This window comes from Callorhinus ursinus, unplaced genomic scaffold, assembly GCF_003265705.2.
Source record: "Callorhinus ursinus isolate GAN/ISIS: 27379988/994484 unplaced genomic scaffold, GSC_fseal_2.0 scaffold18, whole genome shotgun sequence".
Lineage (NCBI taxonomy): Eukaryota > Metazoa > Chordata > Mammalia > Carnivora > Otariidae > Callorhinus > Callorhinus ursinus.
The window spans coordinates 15,552,319-15,567,779 of NW_027397080.1; the positions used below are offsets into that span (position 1 = coordinate 15,552,319).

The following is a 15,461-nucleotide window of genomic DNA, read 5'->3' on the forward strand; positions in this document are numbered from 1 at the left end:
CCGAAGGCAGACACTTAACCAACTGACCCACCCAGGCGCCTTGGAGCCTGCTCTTGAGAACCAATTGTGCACATCTCTTCCCAGCTCTGAGTTTAGTGACATCAAATTGTTAGCTTGAAATCAGTGATGCTGGGAGTATATACACCACAGAAACTGGCAAGCACTAGAGGTCAGGGTATTTTTTTTTTCCTGGAGAACTGATTTACAGCACACCACTAGTTCCATGCCAAACAGTAAGCTCCTAGAAAGTAGGAATCATCTCTTTTCTTTGCAACCAGCCATTGCACTTCACCAAGTGCTCTGTCATTTGTGAATTACTTAATAAGTATCCGCGAAATGAAATAAACTGGATAGGAAGAAAAGTGATTTGCATTGTGTGGTTGTTTAATAAATACTGAATCCAACTGCATGATCTCTAGGAACTTCTTACTACCTCTTTGCCTCAGACTGAATGGAGAGATGATCTTGCCTGACATCTCCCTTGCAGACTTGTTGGGGAAACCAGTGTCCAGCACCATGTGCTCCTTGACTCTAACAAAGCATCATCCCAAGTTTAATGAAAACTCTGAGGGCCCCAGGATATTCTGCAGTGGTTAGTTCTCACAGCTGCAGAGAAAGGAGTCACTTAAGAGAGCATAGGTAGGAGCACTGTGTTTACTTAGATATGTGAGATCAGGGGCGCCTGGGTGGCTCAGTTGGTTAAGCGACTGCCTTCGGCTCGAGTCAGGATCCTGGAGTCCCAGGATCGAGTCCCGCATTGGGCTCCCTCCCTGCTCGGCCAGAGGCCTGCTTCTCACTCTCCCACTCCCCCTGCTTATGTTCCCTCTCACGCCGTGTCTCTCTCTGTCTGTCAATTAAATAAATAAATAAAATCTTAAAAAAAAAAGATACATGAGATGATTAGGACATGCTGATAAGAGTAGGGACATGGTAGATGCATGTTTGAATATGTGACTGGTAGTCAGACAACTGAATCCACACCTCAGCTCTGCCACAGCACCTGTTCGCATATAATATGTATACTTAAGCACAGCACTCAAAGTCTCCATCATCTGGACCCCAGTTTTACACTTTCATCTGCAACTGTAATTCCCCAAGAAACTTCAGTGCCAGCCATACCAGCCTCCCCCTGTACTCTAAAAATACAGTACGTACATTCAGGTTTCTATACCTTTGTTATTCCTTAAGCCCAAACTCTCTTCTCTCTCATCAACTTTTCCCTTCGAGGCCCCAGTTCAAAGACCACTCCTCCACAAAGCCCCTGCCAAACCATTTTCTTTTCTTTTTTTTTTTAAAGATTTTATTTATTTATTCATGACAGAGAGAGAGAGAGAGAGAGAGAAGCAGAGGGAGAAGCAGGCTCCCAAGGAGCAGGGAGCCCGATGCGGGACTCGATCCCAGGACCCTGGGATCATGACCTGAGCCGAAGGCAGACGCTTAACCATCTGAGCCACCCAGACGCCCCAAACCATTTTCTTTTCTGGTCCCCCAGTACTTGGTTTGTAGCTCTCCTCTAACAATTATCACACTGTGCTTTGTATTGTAGTTAACTGAACAGACCTCTATTTCCATAACTGAACTATACTATGAGGTGCTTCTTTATTTTTTCTATTTTTTCATATTTTTGGTATTTTTAATTCTAAAAATTAAAAGGGCAGGTGTTGCTTCTTTAAAAAGCCTGTCTCCCACAGCCCTGTTCATCATGGCACTGACACATTGGTTCAATCAATTTTTGTTTGTATTTCACCTAGTTAAAATTCCATATATCAGACTTATGCCTTTTATGATTCTCACAAACTTTTTTCCTGAATGCTATACCTCTTGTACCCAAAAGCCTCTTAAAATTTATCTTGTAGACACCTTAAACTGAACTCATATTCTCTCATAAACCTGTTCCTGTTTCCTGCCTCTGTAAACGGCACCATCCTCTACCTATTTTCTCAAGCCAGAAACTTTGGAGTTATTTTTCATCCTTCCCTTTCTAAATCCAATCAACCACCAAATCGTATCCATTCTATCATCTATATTTCTCTTTTACTTTTTTTTAAAGATTTTATTTATTTATTTGAGAGAGAGAATGAGAGAGAGAGAGCACATGAGAGGGAGGAGGGTCAGAGGGAGAAGCAGACTCCCTGCTGAGCAGGGAGCCCGATGCGGGACTCGATCCTGGGACTCCAGGATCGTGACCTGAGCCGAAGGCAGTTGCTTAACCAACTGAGCCACCCAGGCGCCCCATCTATATTTCTCTTTTAACCATCCCCAATTCTCCATCTGTGCTGCCACCACCATATTCTAAGCTGCCACACTGTTACCTGAATTTTTCCAGCTGCTTCTCATCAGTATCCTAATCTCTGGTCTTGCTCTCCACTCCATTATCTACAGAGCTGACAAAGTAATCTTACTGAAGGCCACAGGCCATTTCCCCATTTCAGGATCCTTCAGTGGATTCCCTTTGCTCTTAAAGTGCAAGCATCTTAACAGTGCTTATAGAATCCTCCAAATCTGTCCCGTCCTAGCCTCATTTCTCATAGTTCTTCCTCTCATGTTGTGGGCTCCTGTTGCGGAATTTTTTTCAATTTCTCAAACATGCCATATTTCCTCACCTGAGCCTTCACACTTGTTTCCTCTACCTAGAATTCTCTTTTCCTTTCTTTTTGGCTAGTCACTGCTAAACTTTTATAACTTATTTAAAACATCACTTCCTGGGATGCCTGGCTGGCTCAGTTGGTAGAGCATGCGACTCCTGATCTCAGGGTCATGAGTTCAAGCCCCATGCTGGGCACAGAGTTTACTTAAAAAAATAAATAAAAATTTTAAAAAATAAAAAAAAATACACACACACACACACACACGTTCATTCACAGGGAGGCCTGTGACTTCCCTGACTAGATGTAAGCTTGTGTTCTTGCTCCCTTAGAACCTGCTGCAGCACCCCTGTCATAACCATTACCCCACTTTGTCAACCTCTCCTCACCAGACTATATCCTGGGAGAGCAAAGATTGCTTTTCTTTTTCAACAGTTCCCCTATGCCTAGCTCAATACCCAGGAACAGGAGTAAGTAAATAGTGTTCAAATATCAGACTTCTATTTACAAAACTGCCTAGCTAAAACTTTCTGAGGAAATGTGGCACATAACAGGTATGTAATATATTTTTGTGTAGTGAATGACTCGCCTTGCCCTAAAAGACTTCTAGAATTTTCTACTTTTCTAAATTAGGGGATATAAATTTGTTTGGGCAGCTAGGCTAAACTTATTGTCTGTCATTATGGCCAGTTCAACAAATACTTACTGAGTCTCTACTCCACATCAGGCACAGAGTTAGGCTCGTTAAATATGAAAAGGGACAGTATCTGCTCTTAATGAACTAAAGAAGGAAAAGAGATGCATGACATTGTCATATACTAGAGAAAAAAATTAATTGCAAGATATTACAGTACACTATCTGAACTTCTGTAAATCAAAGGCTGAAAACTAGGAATAGGGGCACCTGGGTGGCTCAATCGGTTAAGCGGCCCTCTCTTGATTTCGGCTCAGGTCATGATCTCAGGGTCCTGGGATTGAGCCCTGCAATGCTCCAAGCTCAGTGGGGAGTCTGCTTCAGAATTCTCTCTCCCTCTGCCCCACCCCCGCCTCAAATAAATAAATAAACCTTAAAACAAAACAAAACTAGGGATAAAAAAGAGAATCAATGGACTGGTTCAGCTGGCTGCCAGCAACAGAACCAAAACAATTAGGACCTCGGAGTCTAGAAAAAGACAAAAAGGGATATGACGAAGCATACAAATGCTATCAAATCCTAGAATGATTGAACCAATAGATAGCTTCAAAGCTTGAACCATAAAAATGTAGCTTGAATGAAAAGAATCACAGCTAACATTTGTTGGACACTTATTGTCAAGCACTATTCTGTTACTATTACATATTTAATGAATTTAAAAGATGTAAACTTTAGCATGTAACAAACTTATGTAATTTATTATTTTAAAACAGTGGTTTAGGGCGCCTGGGTGGCTCAGTTGGTTAAGCAACTGCCTTCAGCTCAGGTCATGATCCTGGAGTTCCAGGATCAAGTCCCGCATCGGGCTCCCTGCTCAGCAGGAAGTCTGCTTCTCCCTCTAACCCTCCCTCCTCTCATGTGCTCTCTCTCTCTCTCTCTCTCTCTCTCAAATAAATAAAATCTTAAAAAAATTAAAAAAAAATAAAACAGTGATTTACAATTTTAAAAATAGCTTAAGTAAATTAATGGGTTAGAGGAGGAGAATTAGAAGGATGCTTCTAGTTTTAACCTTCTACCCTAAGGTTGAGTCCTCTCTACAACACTCTGAATAAGTGGTTGACTAACTACTTGATTAATACTTTCCTCAATGGGAACTCATATTTTACTCCTTAGCCCTCCCACACCTTGGAACCCAAGAGGAATGTTCTCTAACCTCCTGAGTTTATCCAAGAAGGTAATTATAATCATCCACAATATGTCTCTCAGTGTCAGTAAGAGACACAAGGTCTGATCCAACATGGCAATACTTACATTCTTTAGAGAAGCAAGTTTAGGTTGAGTATCTCTTATTACCCTAAATACCACATTCCTAACAAGTAAACCGAAACCAGCTCTACAGACTACACTGGCTAACTGCAAGGTCATCTCTTGAGGTGAGTATAAACTAAAAAGTAGCTCTTGTTTATAGCAACAAAAACTCCTGAGGCAAGATGATTGAGTTGCTTTTGGGTATTTCAGGGAAAGGGCCTGAGAGTATTCATTGTGCAATCACACAACACTCTGTAATTCTAGGGGAACACACATAAAGAAAAGATGTCAAATTTATGTGAAAAGAATTACTTTGTAGTTATTTTCAAAGACAAAAAAGATACCTTGAAAGTAGGCACGTGAATACTCACATAAGCTACAAAATAACTAAATAAATGACATCTGACCTACTCCGGATTAAATTCATTTTTTTCTGTTCTGAAAACTAATGTTTCTTTTTGTTGTTGGGTTGTTTTTTTTTTTTAAGTAATCTCTGTGCCCAACATGAGGCTCAAACTCACAACCCCAAAATCAAGAGTCACACACTTCATCCACTAAGCCAGCCAGGCACTTCTGAAAACTAATGTTTAAAACGTAGCAGGATTATGAGTGTCACGTGACTGCAGGAACATCAGAGTTGGTAGTTGAAAAGGAATAAAAGAAATAGCAGATACCCTGAAGTTTTCTAACCCCAAAATGTATTTATTCATTCCATACTGTATTGTATTTTCATAGACTGTGTAGCTTCTTTACTTTTTAAACATCTTATTTGACAGAGAGAGCACACGCATGAGTGGGGGGAGGGATGGAGGGAGAGGAAGGAGACTCCCTGCTAAGCAGGGAGCCAGACCTGGGGGGGGGCGGTGCTCAATCCCAGAACACTGAGACCATGACCTGAGCCAAAGTCAAGACGCTTAATGCACTAAGCTACCCGGGAGCGCCAACTGTGTAGAAACTGTGTTTCTATTCTTAAGAAATTTCCAAGTTAGGGACGCCTGGGTGGCTCAGTCGGTTAAGCGGCTGCCTTCGGCTCAGGTCATGATCCCAGGGTCCTGGGATTGAGTCCCATATCGGGCTCCCTGCTCAGCGGGGAGCCTGCTTCTCCCTCTGCCTCTGCTCGCCCTGCTTGTGCTCTCTCTCTGACAAATAAAGTCTTAAAAAATTTTTTTCCAAGGTAAAACTTTATTATTACTTGATGCCAAAACTCCTTTTTTTTTCCATTCCTTCTCATGCATTCAGTAAGTGATCCAGGGCACTATGAAATGTAGTAAAGCCAACAAGAAGGCTACACAGGACCACTGTGAGGGACACAGCCAAAACAAAGTTTGGGATAAGTCACATATTGGAGACTACTATTTAGGTGTTTGGGGGAAGCAATGAGATAAAAGTGTTCTTTGAAAGATCACCGCACTAGAGTCTAGGAGACTTCTGCTTAGGACAAGACCAATTCAGGGCCCAAGCTAACCCAATGAAGTTGAGTACAAATTAGCTTTTTAATATGTTTGTTGAAGTAAATATGAATAAATGGTTGGCTAATGACTAATAAAAAAGTCATGAAGTCAGTAGATCTTAAGTATCCATAGTTGATTAAAAGGCTGATTAATTAGGGAAGACAGTTCAAACATTTAATGAAAAAGTCCTCCAAAAGCACTTTGGTAACCACTAGCAGAGGCAAGGGAGAAGAAACCCTCCTTGAGTCTAGAATGACCTGATCCTCCCTCTCCCTCATCCTCCAGGTTAAGGAGGAATCACATTTCTTGGTTCTCCTAAAAAGACACCACACAAGGCCCCTTCTGTGTCTGGTAGCAAGTACTTTTGAGATTTCTCTCATTTTAAGAGAATTCAGACCTCCTCCTATTCCTTGGACAGTCAAGCCTTCCCCGGATCCGTAGGTCAAGGCTTGACAGGCCTAAGTCTGGTGGATCACTCTCCAGGACCCTCAGATAAGATTCTGCTGCCATCGTTCCTGCCCCTCAGGAGACACCTGGCCGATTCCCCTGTCATTTCTGAAAGTAGGGGTACTCAAGCTTCTTCCCCTCAACTATCTTCTCTCCGGTCCTCAAAAACATGGGTTTTCCCAACCCCTAACACACCAGATCGTCCTGTTCTCTATCAGAAGGTACTCAATCTCTCACACCCTCACAGGTTTGGACCCTTCCCATTCCTACTTGAGAAGGCTCTGAGGCGTCTTCCTACTGCCCCCTCACCTCCGGGAAGGCAGAGGCCTGCTCACTTTCCCTGGAGCTCTTCTTCCTCATCCCCTGCTCCCACTACCGACTGTGTCGCCACGCCTTCAGAACAACACCTGCCTCTTTTCCCCTGGACTGAACGGCCGAGGCCTCTAACGCGCCCCTTGGGTGAAGCTTAGGCCTCCTTCCCTCAGCAGAACCTACTCTTTGCTCTTGCTCCCCCGCCAAGCTTCCGAGGGTCTCCTCCCGGGCGGGAACCCAGGCTTCCTTCACCTTTCGTCCCCCCCCCCCCAGCCTCTCGTCCCCCCACCCCCGCCCAAGCGCAACCCAGGCCCCTCCCCAGCTCCGCGTGGACGGGCCTGCTGCTCCCCGGGCCCCGCCTCTGGGGATCCCCGGGATCCCCGGACCCCTCCCCGGGGTCCTGGGCGTCCGGGCCTCTCAGTCCGGAGTCGCTCAGGCCCCTCCGGGCCCCTCAGCCTGGGACTTCCGGGGCCCTCAGTCTGGGGGCGCGGGGGCCCCCCGGCGTCCCTCTCGCCGGCGCCCGCCGCCCTCGACCAGGGGCCGAGCCCGGGCGGCGCGGCCGGCCGCGCTGGGGGCGGCCCGGCTGCTCGGGCGGACCCAGCGGCAGCGCCCCCCCACCCCCCCGCGGCGCCGCGACGTCCGCTCGCTCCCCGGCGGCGGCGGCGGCACGCACAGGGCGTGGGGAGGCGCCCGCGGAGGCAGCAGCCCCCCGCCCCCTGCGCGCCCGCCCGCCCTCGCCGGCCGCCGCGCGGCCCCCGCTCCCGCCCCCCCGCCCCCACCCCACCCCGCGCCCGCGCCCGCGCGCCCACCCCTCCCCCTCCTCACCGTCTCCGTCGGGCGGGCGGGCGGCGAGCGGCCAGGGCGGGCGGGCGACGGAGCATGCGCAGAGGCCGCCACGGCCGCTACTGCCACCGCCGCCGCCAGGCCGGGCTTCAACACTTCCGGCCGCCGCCGCCGGCGAGCTGGCGCCTTAAAGGGGACGCGTCCCTATTGCGGGCCCCGCGGAGGATGAACCCCAGCCGGAGGGATTTGAGTGAGCCTTTACCTGAGCAGGGGTTTTCTGCTCTGGAGAGTCAGTATTGGAAAGGGCTCTGGGGACCCTAATAACTCTTCTTCCCCCACTTCACGGTAAGGAAAAAGAGGTCTAAATTAAAGACTCACCTCATCTACAATCTGGGGCAGAAGCCGGTCTCTCGACTCCTCTGGAGGACTGCCCATTTCACCTCCCCAAATCCAGTTTTATGGAGCTTACGTGTTACAGACCTTCAGAAGTTATGCCAACTATAAATTCGGAATCAAAAATCTGGTTGAGTATAGTCAGTAACTGGTCACGAGTCCATGAGCAAGCTGCTTGCATTCTCTGAACCACGCGTGTTTGCCAAGCTTTGCCTGGTTGTGAGGTTATGGGTTCAAGTCTCGACTTCTTCGGGGGCGTTATTAACAGCTCCAAGCCTGTATGTCGCCTAAGGCATAAGATTGTTGTATTAAAAGAGATGATACTTGAAAAGTGCTTAGGAAAATTTCTGGGGCCAGTAATTGTAATTAGCAAGTATTAAGACCTCTCTATATGGCTAAGCGTTGGGGAAGATGCTTTGTCTCCTATAATATTCCCGGCAACCCTACTATAACTCTTTCTCACTCCCGTTTTACAGATTAAAAACAAAAACAAAGCAAACCAAAACCAAAACAAACAAAACGGGAGGTGGGAGTGGGGGCAAGAGAAGTTAACTAATTCCTTAAAGTCACATAACCTGTAAATGGTAGAGATGGGCAGGATTTCAATTCAGTCCCTCTCTCTCCAGGGTCCAAGGCTATAAGCGCTGAGATGGTTGCTTTCCTTATTAGGAACAAAGAAGGTGGTGATGTGGGGCAATTTTTTAAGGGGGAAGGAGAATTGCTTCCCCAACTTGCCTCCTGTGAGTCATCTCTCTGCTGGATGTCCCCTCCACCATGAAGAGGTGACAGGAAGTCTTACATTCTTGATTCAAGGATAGGCGAGGAGACCCAGGAGTCAACAACAATAGAACTGAATTTGGGGGCTCAGGGACATTGGCCAGTCTCCTCTTCCTTAAGCCTTGATTTACTCATCTGTAAAATAGAGATGATTTTCCCACTGTACCCACCTCTCAGGGCTGTTTCCAGGATCAAATGAGGAGATGTAATACCCACATTAGTATCTGTTCTTCTGATCAAGGACTTACACATTATCAGGTGATTTTGAATATAACAGGGGTGACTGGAGTCTTGACCTATGTGAACTGTTCCATAGCGGGACCATCAATATCTTTTGATCATGCATTGAACCCTCACTGTACATTTACCAAAAGCCTGTCCTTGCCTTCCAGAAGCTCTTGGTCCACCTTCTTCAGACATAGAATTGTAAACATACAGGATGGTACGGTGTGATATTATAGAGATATAAACTAAGCACTGAAAAAGTTCAAAGGGCTCTCCCTGGAGAATTCCTGAAAAGCTTTATTTTTTTAAAAAAGATTTTATTTATTTATTTGAGAGAGAGAGAATGAGAGACAGCATGAGAGGGAGGATGGTCAGAGGGAGAAGCAGACTCCCTGCTGAGCAGGGAGCCTGATGCTGGACTCGATCCCGGGACTCCAGGATCATGACCTGAGCCAAAGGCAGTTGCTTAACCAACTGAGTCACCCAGGCACCCCCTGAAAAGTTTTAGAGAGGAGGGGATATTTGAGCCTGGTCTCAGGGATAAATCAAAGGGAAAATGGGTAAGAACATTCTAAGAAGTACAACATTTGCAAAGACAAAGAAGAAATGGTGGGAGATGGGCTGAAGAGGGAGGCTAGAACCAAATGGTTGTCCTAAGGAGTATGGAGCTAGCCTGTAAGGGTTGAGGACCCAAGGAAGGTTTTAAGTCCTCTCCATCTGCACGGCTAACACCCAGCCCAGCCCACAGGACTTGCCTGGACCACTGCAGTTAATTTCCTAGCACTCAGCCACACTATCCACCTCACCCCCAGATGCTCTCCACCCTACACACCTAGAGGGAGAAATCTTTTGAAGAGATAAAGTCAAATGTGACTTTCCTGTGAAAAACTCTTTAATAGCTTCCCATTGCACTTAGAATAAAACCCAGCCCCACCACCACGACCACCCTTCCCCCACCACCAGGGCCACCAGGTATGATCTTCCTGCCCTCCTCTTTCTGCCCCTAACTCACTGTGCTCCAAACATCCTGAGCTCCTTTGTGTGCTGGGAACCCCCTTAGGGCCTTGTCACTAGCTCTTCCCTCTACCTGGAAAGCACCTCCTGCAGGTCTTCAGAGCTCATTCTCATCCTTTGTTCCTCACAGACCTTCCCTGGCTCCCAACCTAACGTGGGGTCCCCAGCCACATTCTTTTCTATCATTGCTGCCCCCCAGTTCCATCAGGACAACTGTCATGTTCATCTGGGGGATCATTCCAGGGCAAAGGCCACCTCTGAAAGAAATCCCCTTCCCATGCCCTACTTTCTCTCAATCCCCCTGCTTACTTTGATAGCAATCCCCACAATTTGAAATCCCCTAGATTATTTATTTACCTATTTTGGGTCAATCTGTATCATTCACCCCTCATAGTATTAGGAGCAAAGTTTGTGCATGGCAAATGTTTGTTGACTGACTAAAGGAATGAATAATCAGAAAAATTAGAAGGTGTGGACTGGGAAGGAGAAGAAGAAAAACAAGCTATGTTGGTGAGACTGCTATGATTATCCAAGCAAGAGAGTGAGGAGGCCTCCTGCAGGGCAGAGCCAGAACACATCCTCAGGGAGCTGATGTGTTCCAGACAGTTTCAAATTGGAGCCAACTAGATGTGAGGGGTGAGGTAAAGAATGAGACAATGACGACTTCCCAGGGAAGGAACAAAACAGGAAGAATTCATTGGGGTTGAGGGAAAGTAGAAATGATGAGTTGGTTTGGACTTCTTGAGTGTAAGGTGTTTGAGGGACATCCAAATGAAGGTGTTCAGAAGGAAGTTGGATTGACTTGTCCCAGGCAAGAGGCCAGGACTGGGATATAGGAGCTGTCACGTGGATGGAATCATACAGACCAAGAGTGGATGAGGCCACCCAAGAAGAGTGTGCAGAGAGGGAGGGGGCTAGATGCCCAAACCTAGGGAACATTAAGCTGAGAGGAACCTGCCAGGACCAACCAGAGGTGGTCAGAAAAGTTAGGTCCTGGACAGAGGGGAGAGAGGAAGCCCAGAGGGCAGGCAGGGAGCTTACAGAAAGGGGAAAGCACCAACCATATCTGATACTGCAGAAAGCTCTGCCAGGGGGGCACCTGGGTGGCTCAGTTGGTTAAGCGACTGCCTTTGGCTCAGGTCATGATCCCAGGGTCCTGGGATCGAGCCCCACATCGGGCTCCCTGCTCAGCAGAGAGCCTGCTTCTCCCTTTCCCTCTGCCTGCCGCTCTGCCTACTTGTGTTCTCTACCTCTCTGTCAAATAAATAAATAAAAAATATCTTTAAAAAAAAAGAAAGCTCTGGCAGGGAAAAAGGAGAAGCCACTGGATTTGGCAACTTAAGACTTCATTGCTGATCCTTCCAGGGTGGAGTCACCCTCCGAGGTTGGGGAGGAGGCCAAATTGTCATGGATCAAGTAGTAAATGGGAGGAGAAGTGACAGAACCAGCCAGAGGAGACAATTCTTTAAAATTTTTCTATAGGGACAAATCCTTGAGAACACAGGCAGCAACCTCTTCGACCTCAGCTGCAGCAACTTCTTCCTAGAAACATCACCAAAGGCAAGGGAAGCAAGGGCAAAAATGAATTATTGGGACTTCATCAAGATAAAAAGCTTTTGCACAGCAAAGGAAACAATCAACAAAACCAAAAGATAACCGACAGAATGGGAAAAGATATTTGCAAATGACATATCAGATAAAGGGCTGTATCCAAAATCTGTATCCAAAATCTGTAAAGAACTTATCACACTCAACACCCAAAGAACAACTAATCCAATCAAGAAATGGGCAGAAGACATGAACAGACAGTTCTGCAAAGAAGACATCCAAATGTCCAACAGACACATGAAAAAGTGCTCAACATCGCTCGGCATCGGCGAAATCCAAATAAAAACCTCAATGAGATACCACCTCACACCAGTCAGAATGGCTAAAATTAAAAAGTCAGGAAATGACGGATGCTGGCAAGGATGCGGAGAAAGGGGAACCCTCCTACACTGTTGGTGGAAATGCAAGCTGGTGCAGCCACTCTGGAAAACAGTATGGAGGTTCCTCAAAAAGTTGAAAATAGAGCTACCCTATGACCCAGCAATTGCACTACTGGGTATTTACCCCAAAGATACAAATGTAGTGATCCGAAGGGGCACATGCACCCCAATGTTTATAACAGCAATGTCCACAATAGCCAAACTATGGAAAGAATCTAGATGTCCATCAACAGATGAATGGATAAAGAAGATGTGATACACACACACACACACACACACACACACACACACACACACACTGGAATATTATGCAACCATCAAAAATGAAATCTTGCCATTTGCAACAATGTGGATGGAATTAGAGAGTATTATGCTAAGCGAAATAAGTCAGAGAAAGATTAGTATCATATGATCTCACTGATATGAGGATTTTAAGAAACAAGACAGAGTATCATAGGGGAAGGGAGGGGAAAATGAAACAAGATGAAACCAGAGAGGGAGACAAACCATAAGAGACTCATATCTCAGGAAACAAACTGAGGGTTCCTGGAATGGAGGTGGGGGGAGGGATGGGGTAGCTGGGTGATGGACATTGGGGAGGGTATGTGCTATGGTGAGTGCTGTGAATTGTGTAAGACTGATGCATCACAGACCTGTACCCCTGAAACAAATAATACATTATATGTTAATAAAAAACTTAAAAAAATATTTAAAAAAAATTTTTTTTCTATAGAGGCGCCTTGGTGGTGCAGTTAGTTAAGCAAACAACTCTTGGTTTCAGCTCAGGTCATGATCTCAGGGTCCTGAGATCCAGCTCTGAGTCAGACTCCACACTCAGTGTGGAATCTGCTTAAGACTGACTACATCTCCTGGGGCACCTGGGTGGCTCAGTTGGTTAAGCCTCTGCCTTCATCTTGGGTCGTGATCCCAGGGTCCTGGGATCAAGCCCTGTGTTGGGCTCCTTGCTTAGCAGGAAGCTTGCTTCTCACTTTCCCTCTGCATGCCACTCCCCATACATGGGCTCTCTCTCTCTCTGTCAAATAAATAAATAAAAGCTTAAAAAAAAAAAAGACTATGCCTCCCTCTCCCCACACCCCTTGCTCTCTCTCTAAACTAAATAAATAAATCTTTAAACAAATAAATGAAATAAAATAAAATATTTCTATAGAGGGGTGCCTGGCTGGCTCAGTTGGTAAGAGAGGATGACTCAGGGTTGTGAGTTCTACCCCCATGTTGGGTGCAGAGATTACTTTAAAATAAAAATAAATTCAAAACTTAAATATAATAATAAAATCTTTAAATAAAACAAGTAAAAATTAAAAAAATAAATTTGATAGGAGGAAATAAGACAAAGCAATAAAATAATTAAGAGGAAAGAAAGTCATGTGAAGGCTTTCCTTTTTTTTTATTTTTTCACTTAATTGTTTTTCCTGTTAATTACACATTCACTATAGAAAATTGTAAAGTGCATGGGGCGCCTGGGTGGCTCAGTCGGTTAATTGCCTTCAGCTCGGGTCATGATCCCAGGGTCCCGGGATCGAGCCCCGCATCGGGCTCTCTGCTCAGCGGGAAGCCTGCTTCTCCCTCTCTCGCTGTCTCTCTCTCTCTCTGTCAAATAAATAAATAAAATCTTAAAAAAAAAAAAAAAGGAAGAAAATTGTAAAGTGCATAAAAGGTTGGAGAAGCAGAGGAAAAAACTTCTATTTAACATATAGCATATTTCCTTTTGATCTTTTTTCTATGCATTTTTTTCCTTTACCTGGATGAATTATCTTGAACGTACAATTCTGTGGTATAGTTTTTTTTCCCCACTAAACACTGTTTCCTAAGAATTGAAAGGGATTTTTCTTCTCTTTCTCCCTCTTCTCCTTATTCTTTAATATGAGAGACACTTGAATGGCCAGTCAGCTTCTGTCCTCCCCTCCCCTTGGGGTCTCTCTGATTTTTGAGCAGACAATTTTGTTTGGGAGATAATTCTGTTCATTGTGGGTGAATAAAAAAAGCTGAGCAATAGAAGGATCAAAAATAACTGTAGGGGGCAGCTAGCAGAGTTCGGAAAGGGATGTCCAAGGCATCCAGACCCCCTTGGGGAGACTGTGTGAGCTGGCTGCAGGCCTGCAGTGGCTGCAGTTTGGAAAGAGTAGGGGATGGGGAGATAGGTGGAGTGATAGGGTAATTGGGTGATGGGCATTAGGAGGGCACTTGATGCAATGACCACTGGGTGTTATATGCAACTGATGAATCACTAAACTCTACCTCTGAAACTAATAATACTCTATATGTTAATTAATTAAATTTATATTAAAAAATAAAAGAAATAGCAGGGGAACTGGGGGGTGCTGATGGGCCTGCTAGCTGCCACAGACTGCGTTAAGCATTTGAGATCTATACAACCTCCCAGGTCCTTTTTTTTTTTTTTTAAAGATTTTATTTATTCATTTGAGACACAGAGATACAGAGAGAAAGAGAACATGAGCAGGGAGAGAGGCAGAGGGAGAAGCAGGCTCCCCGCTGAGCCAGGAGCCCGATGTGGGGCTCGATCCCAGCACCCTGGGATCATGACCCAAACCGAAGGCAGACGTTTAACCATCTGAGCCACCCAGGCACCCCTCTCCCAGGTCCTTTTATTGACCCACTTTAACATGAGAGGTTATTCTCCCTCTGATTCTCCCTCTGTTCTCTCTCCCTCTCTCTCTCTCTCTCTCTCTCTCTCTCTCTAAGTAAATAAATAAAATCTTAAAAAAAATAAAAATAAAGCCTTGGGACACTTGGGTGGCTCAGCCGGTTAAGTGTCTGCCTTTGGCTCAGGTCATGATCCTGGGATCGAGTCCCACATTGGCTCTCTGCTCAGCGGGGAGTCTGCTTCTCCCTCTCATTGTCCCTCTGTTCTCTCCCTCCCTCTCTTTCTCTCCCAGTAAATAAATAAAATCTTAAAAAAAAAATAACATGAGAGGTTAAGAACTTGCCCACATTCATACATCTGTTTATTGGCTCAGCTGTATTTGAACACAGGAAATTGTGCTCCAGAGCCCATGTTCTTAATTTTCCCTGTACTGTAGAGCTCCTATTCCTGGCTGTATACAGAATTACTTGAGATTTTATAAAATACCCATACCAGGGCCCCACCCCAAATGAATTCAGACAAGATCTCTGAGGATAGAGCCCAGACATGAATATTTTCTAAAATGTCCCTAGAAGGGGTGCCTGGGTCATGCAGTCAGTTAAACATCAAGCTCAGTTTTGGCTCAGGTCTTGATCTCAGGGTCATGGGATTGAGACCTGCATCCAGCCCTGCCTCAGGCTCTGCACTCACTGCAGAAGTCTGCTTCAGATTCTCTCTCTCCCTTTCCCCCTCCCGCTAGTGCTCTCACTCTCTCTCTAAAATAAATAAATCTTTTTAAAAAATAAATAAAATATGGGTGCCTGGGTGGCTCAGATGGTTAAGCATCTGCCTTCAGCTCAGGTCATGATCCTAGGGTCCTGGGATCAAGTCCTGCATCGGGATCCCCGCTCAGTGGGGAGCCTGCCCCCCCCCGTCTCTTAC

The 15,461-nt window shown here is 45.7% G+C and overlaps 1 protein-coding gene and 1 non-coding gene across 10 annotated transcripts in view; one reads left to right on the plus strand and one right to left on the minus strand.

Annotated features, from left to right (window-relative positions):
* Nucleotides 1–8,619, minus strand: part of GMEB1 (glucocorticoid modulatory element binding protein 1) — a 36,290-nt gene extending 27,671 nt beyond the window's left edge. For 2 of the 9 annotated variants that reach the window (XM_073903080.1, XM_025856184.2), the window contains exons 1-2: nucleotides 8,489–8,619; nucleotides 7,899–8,200 (exon numbers count right to left, since the gene is read on the minus strand). The gene's annotated coding sequence lies outside the window, so the exon portion shown is untranslated. Of the gene's footprint in view, nucleotides 1–3,291; nucleotides 3,367–6,375; nucleotides 7,003–7,562; nucleotides 7,701–7,898; nucleotides 8,201–8,488 lie in introns of those variants that run through there. The other 7 variants (XM_073903081.1, XM_025856185.2, XM_025856187.2 and 4 more) reach the window with 6 other exon arrangements.
* Nucleotides 2,710–2,782, plus strand: TRNAR-CCU (transfer RNA arginine (anticodon CCU)). Its single transcript has one exon. It is a non-coding gene; the product is annotated as a tRNA-Arg (tRNA).
* Nucleotides 8,620–15,461: the final 6,842 nt, after the last annotated feature.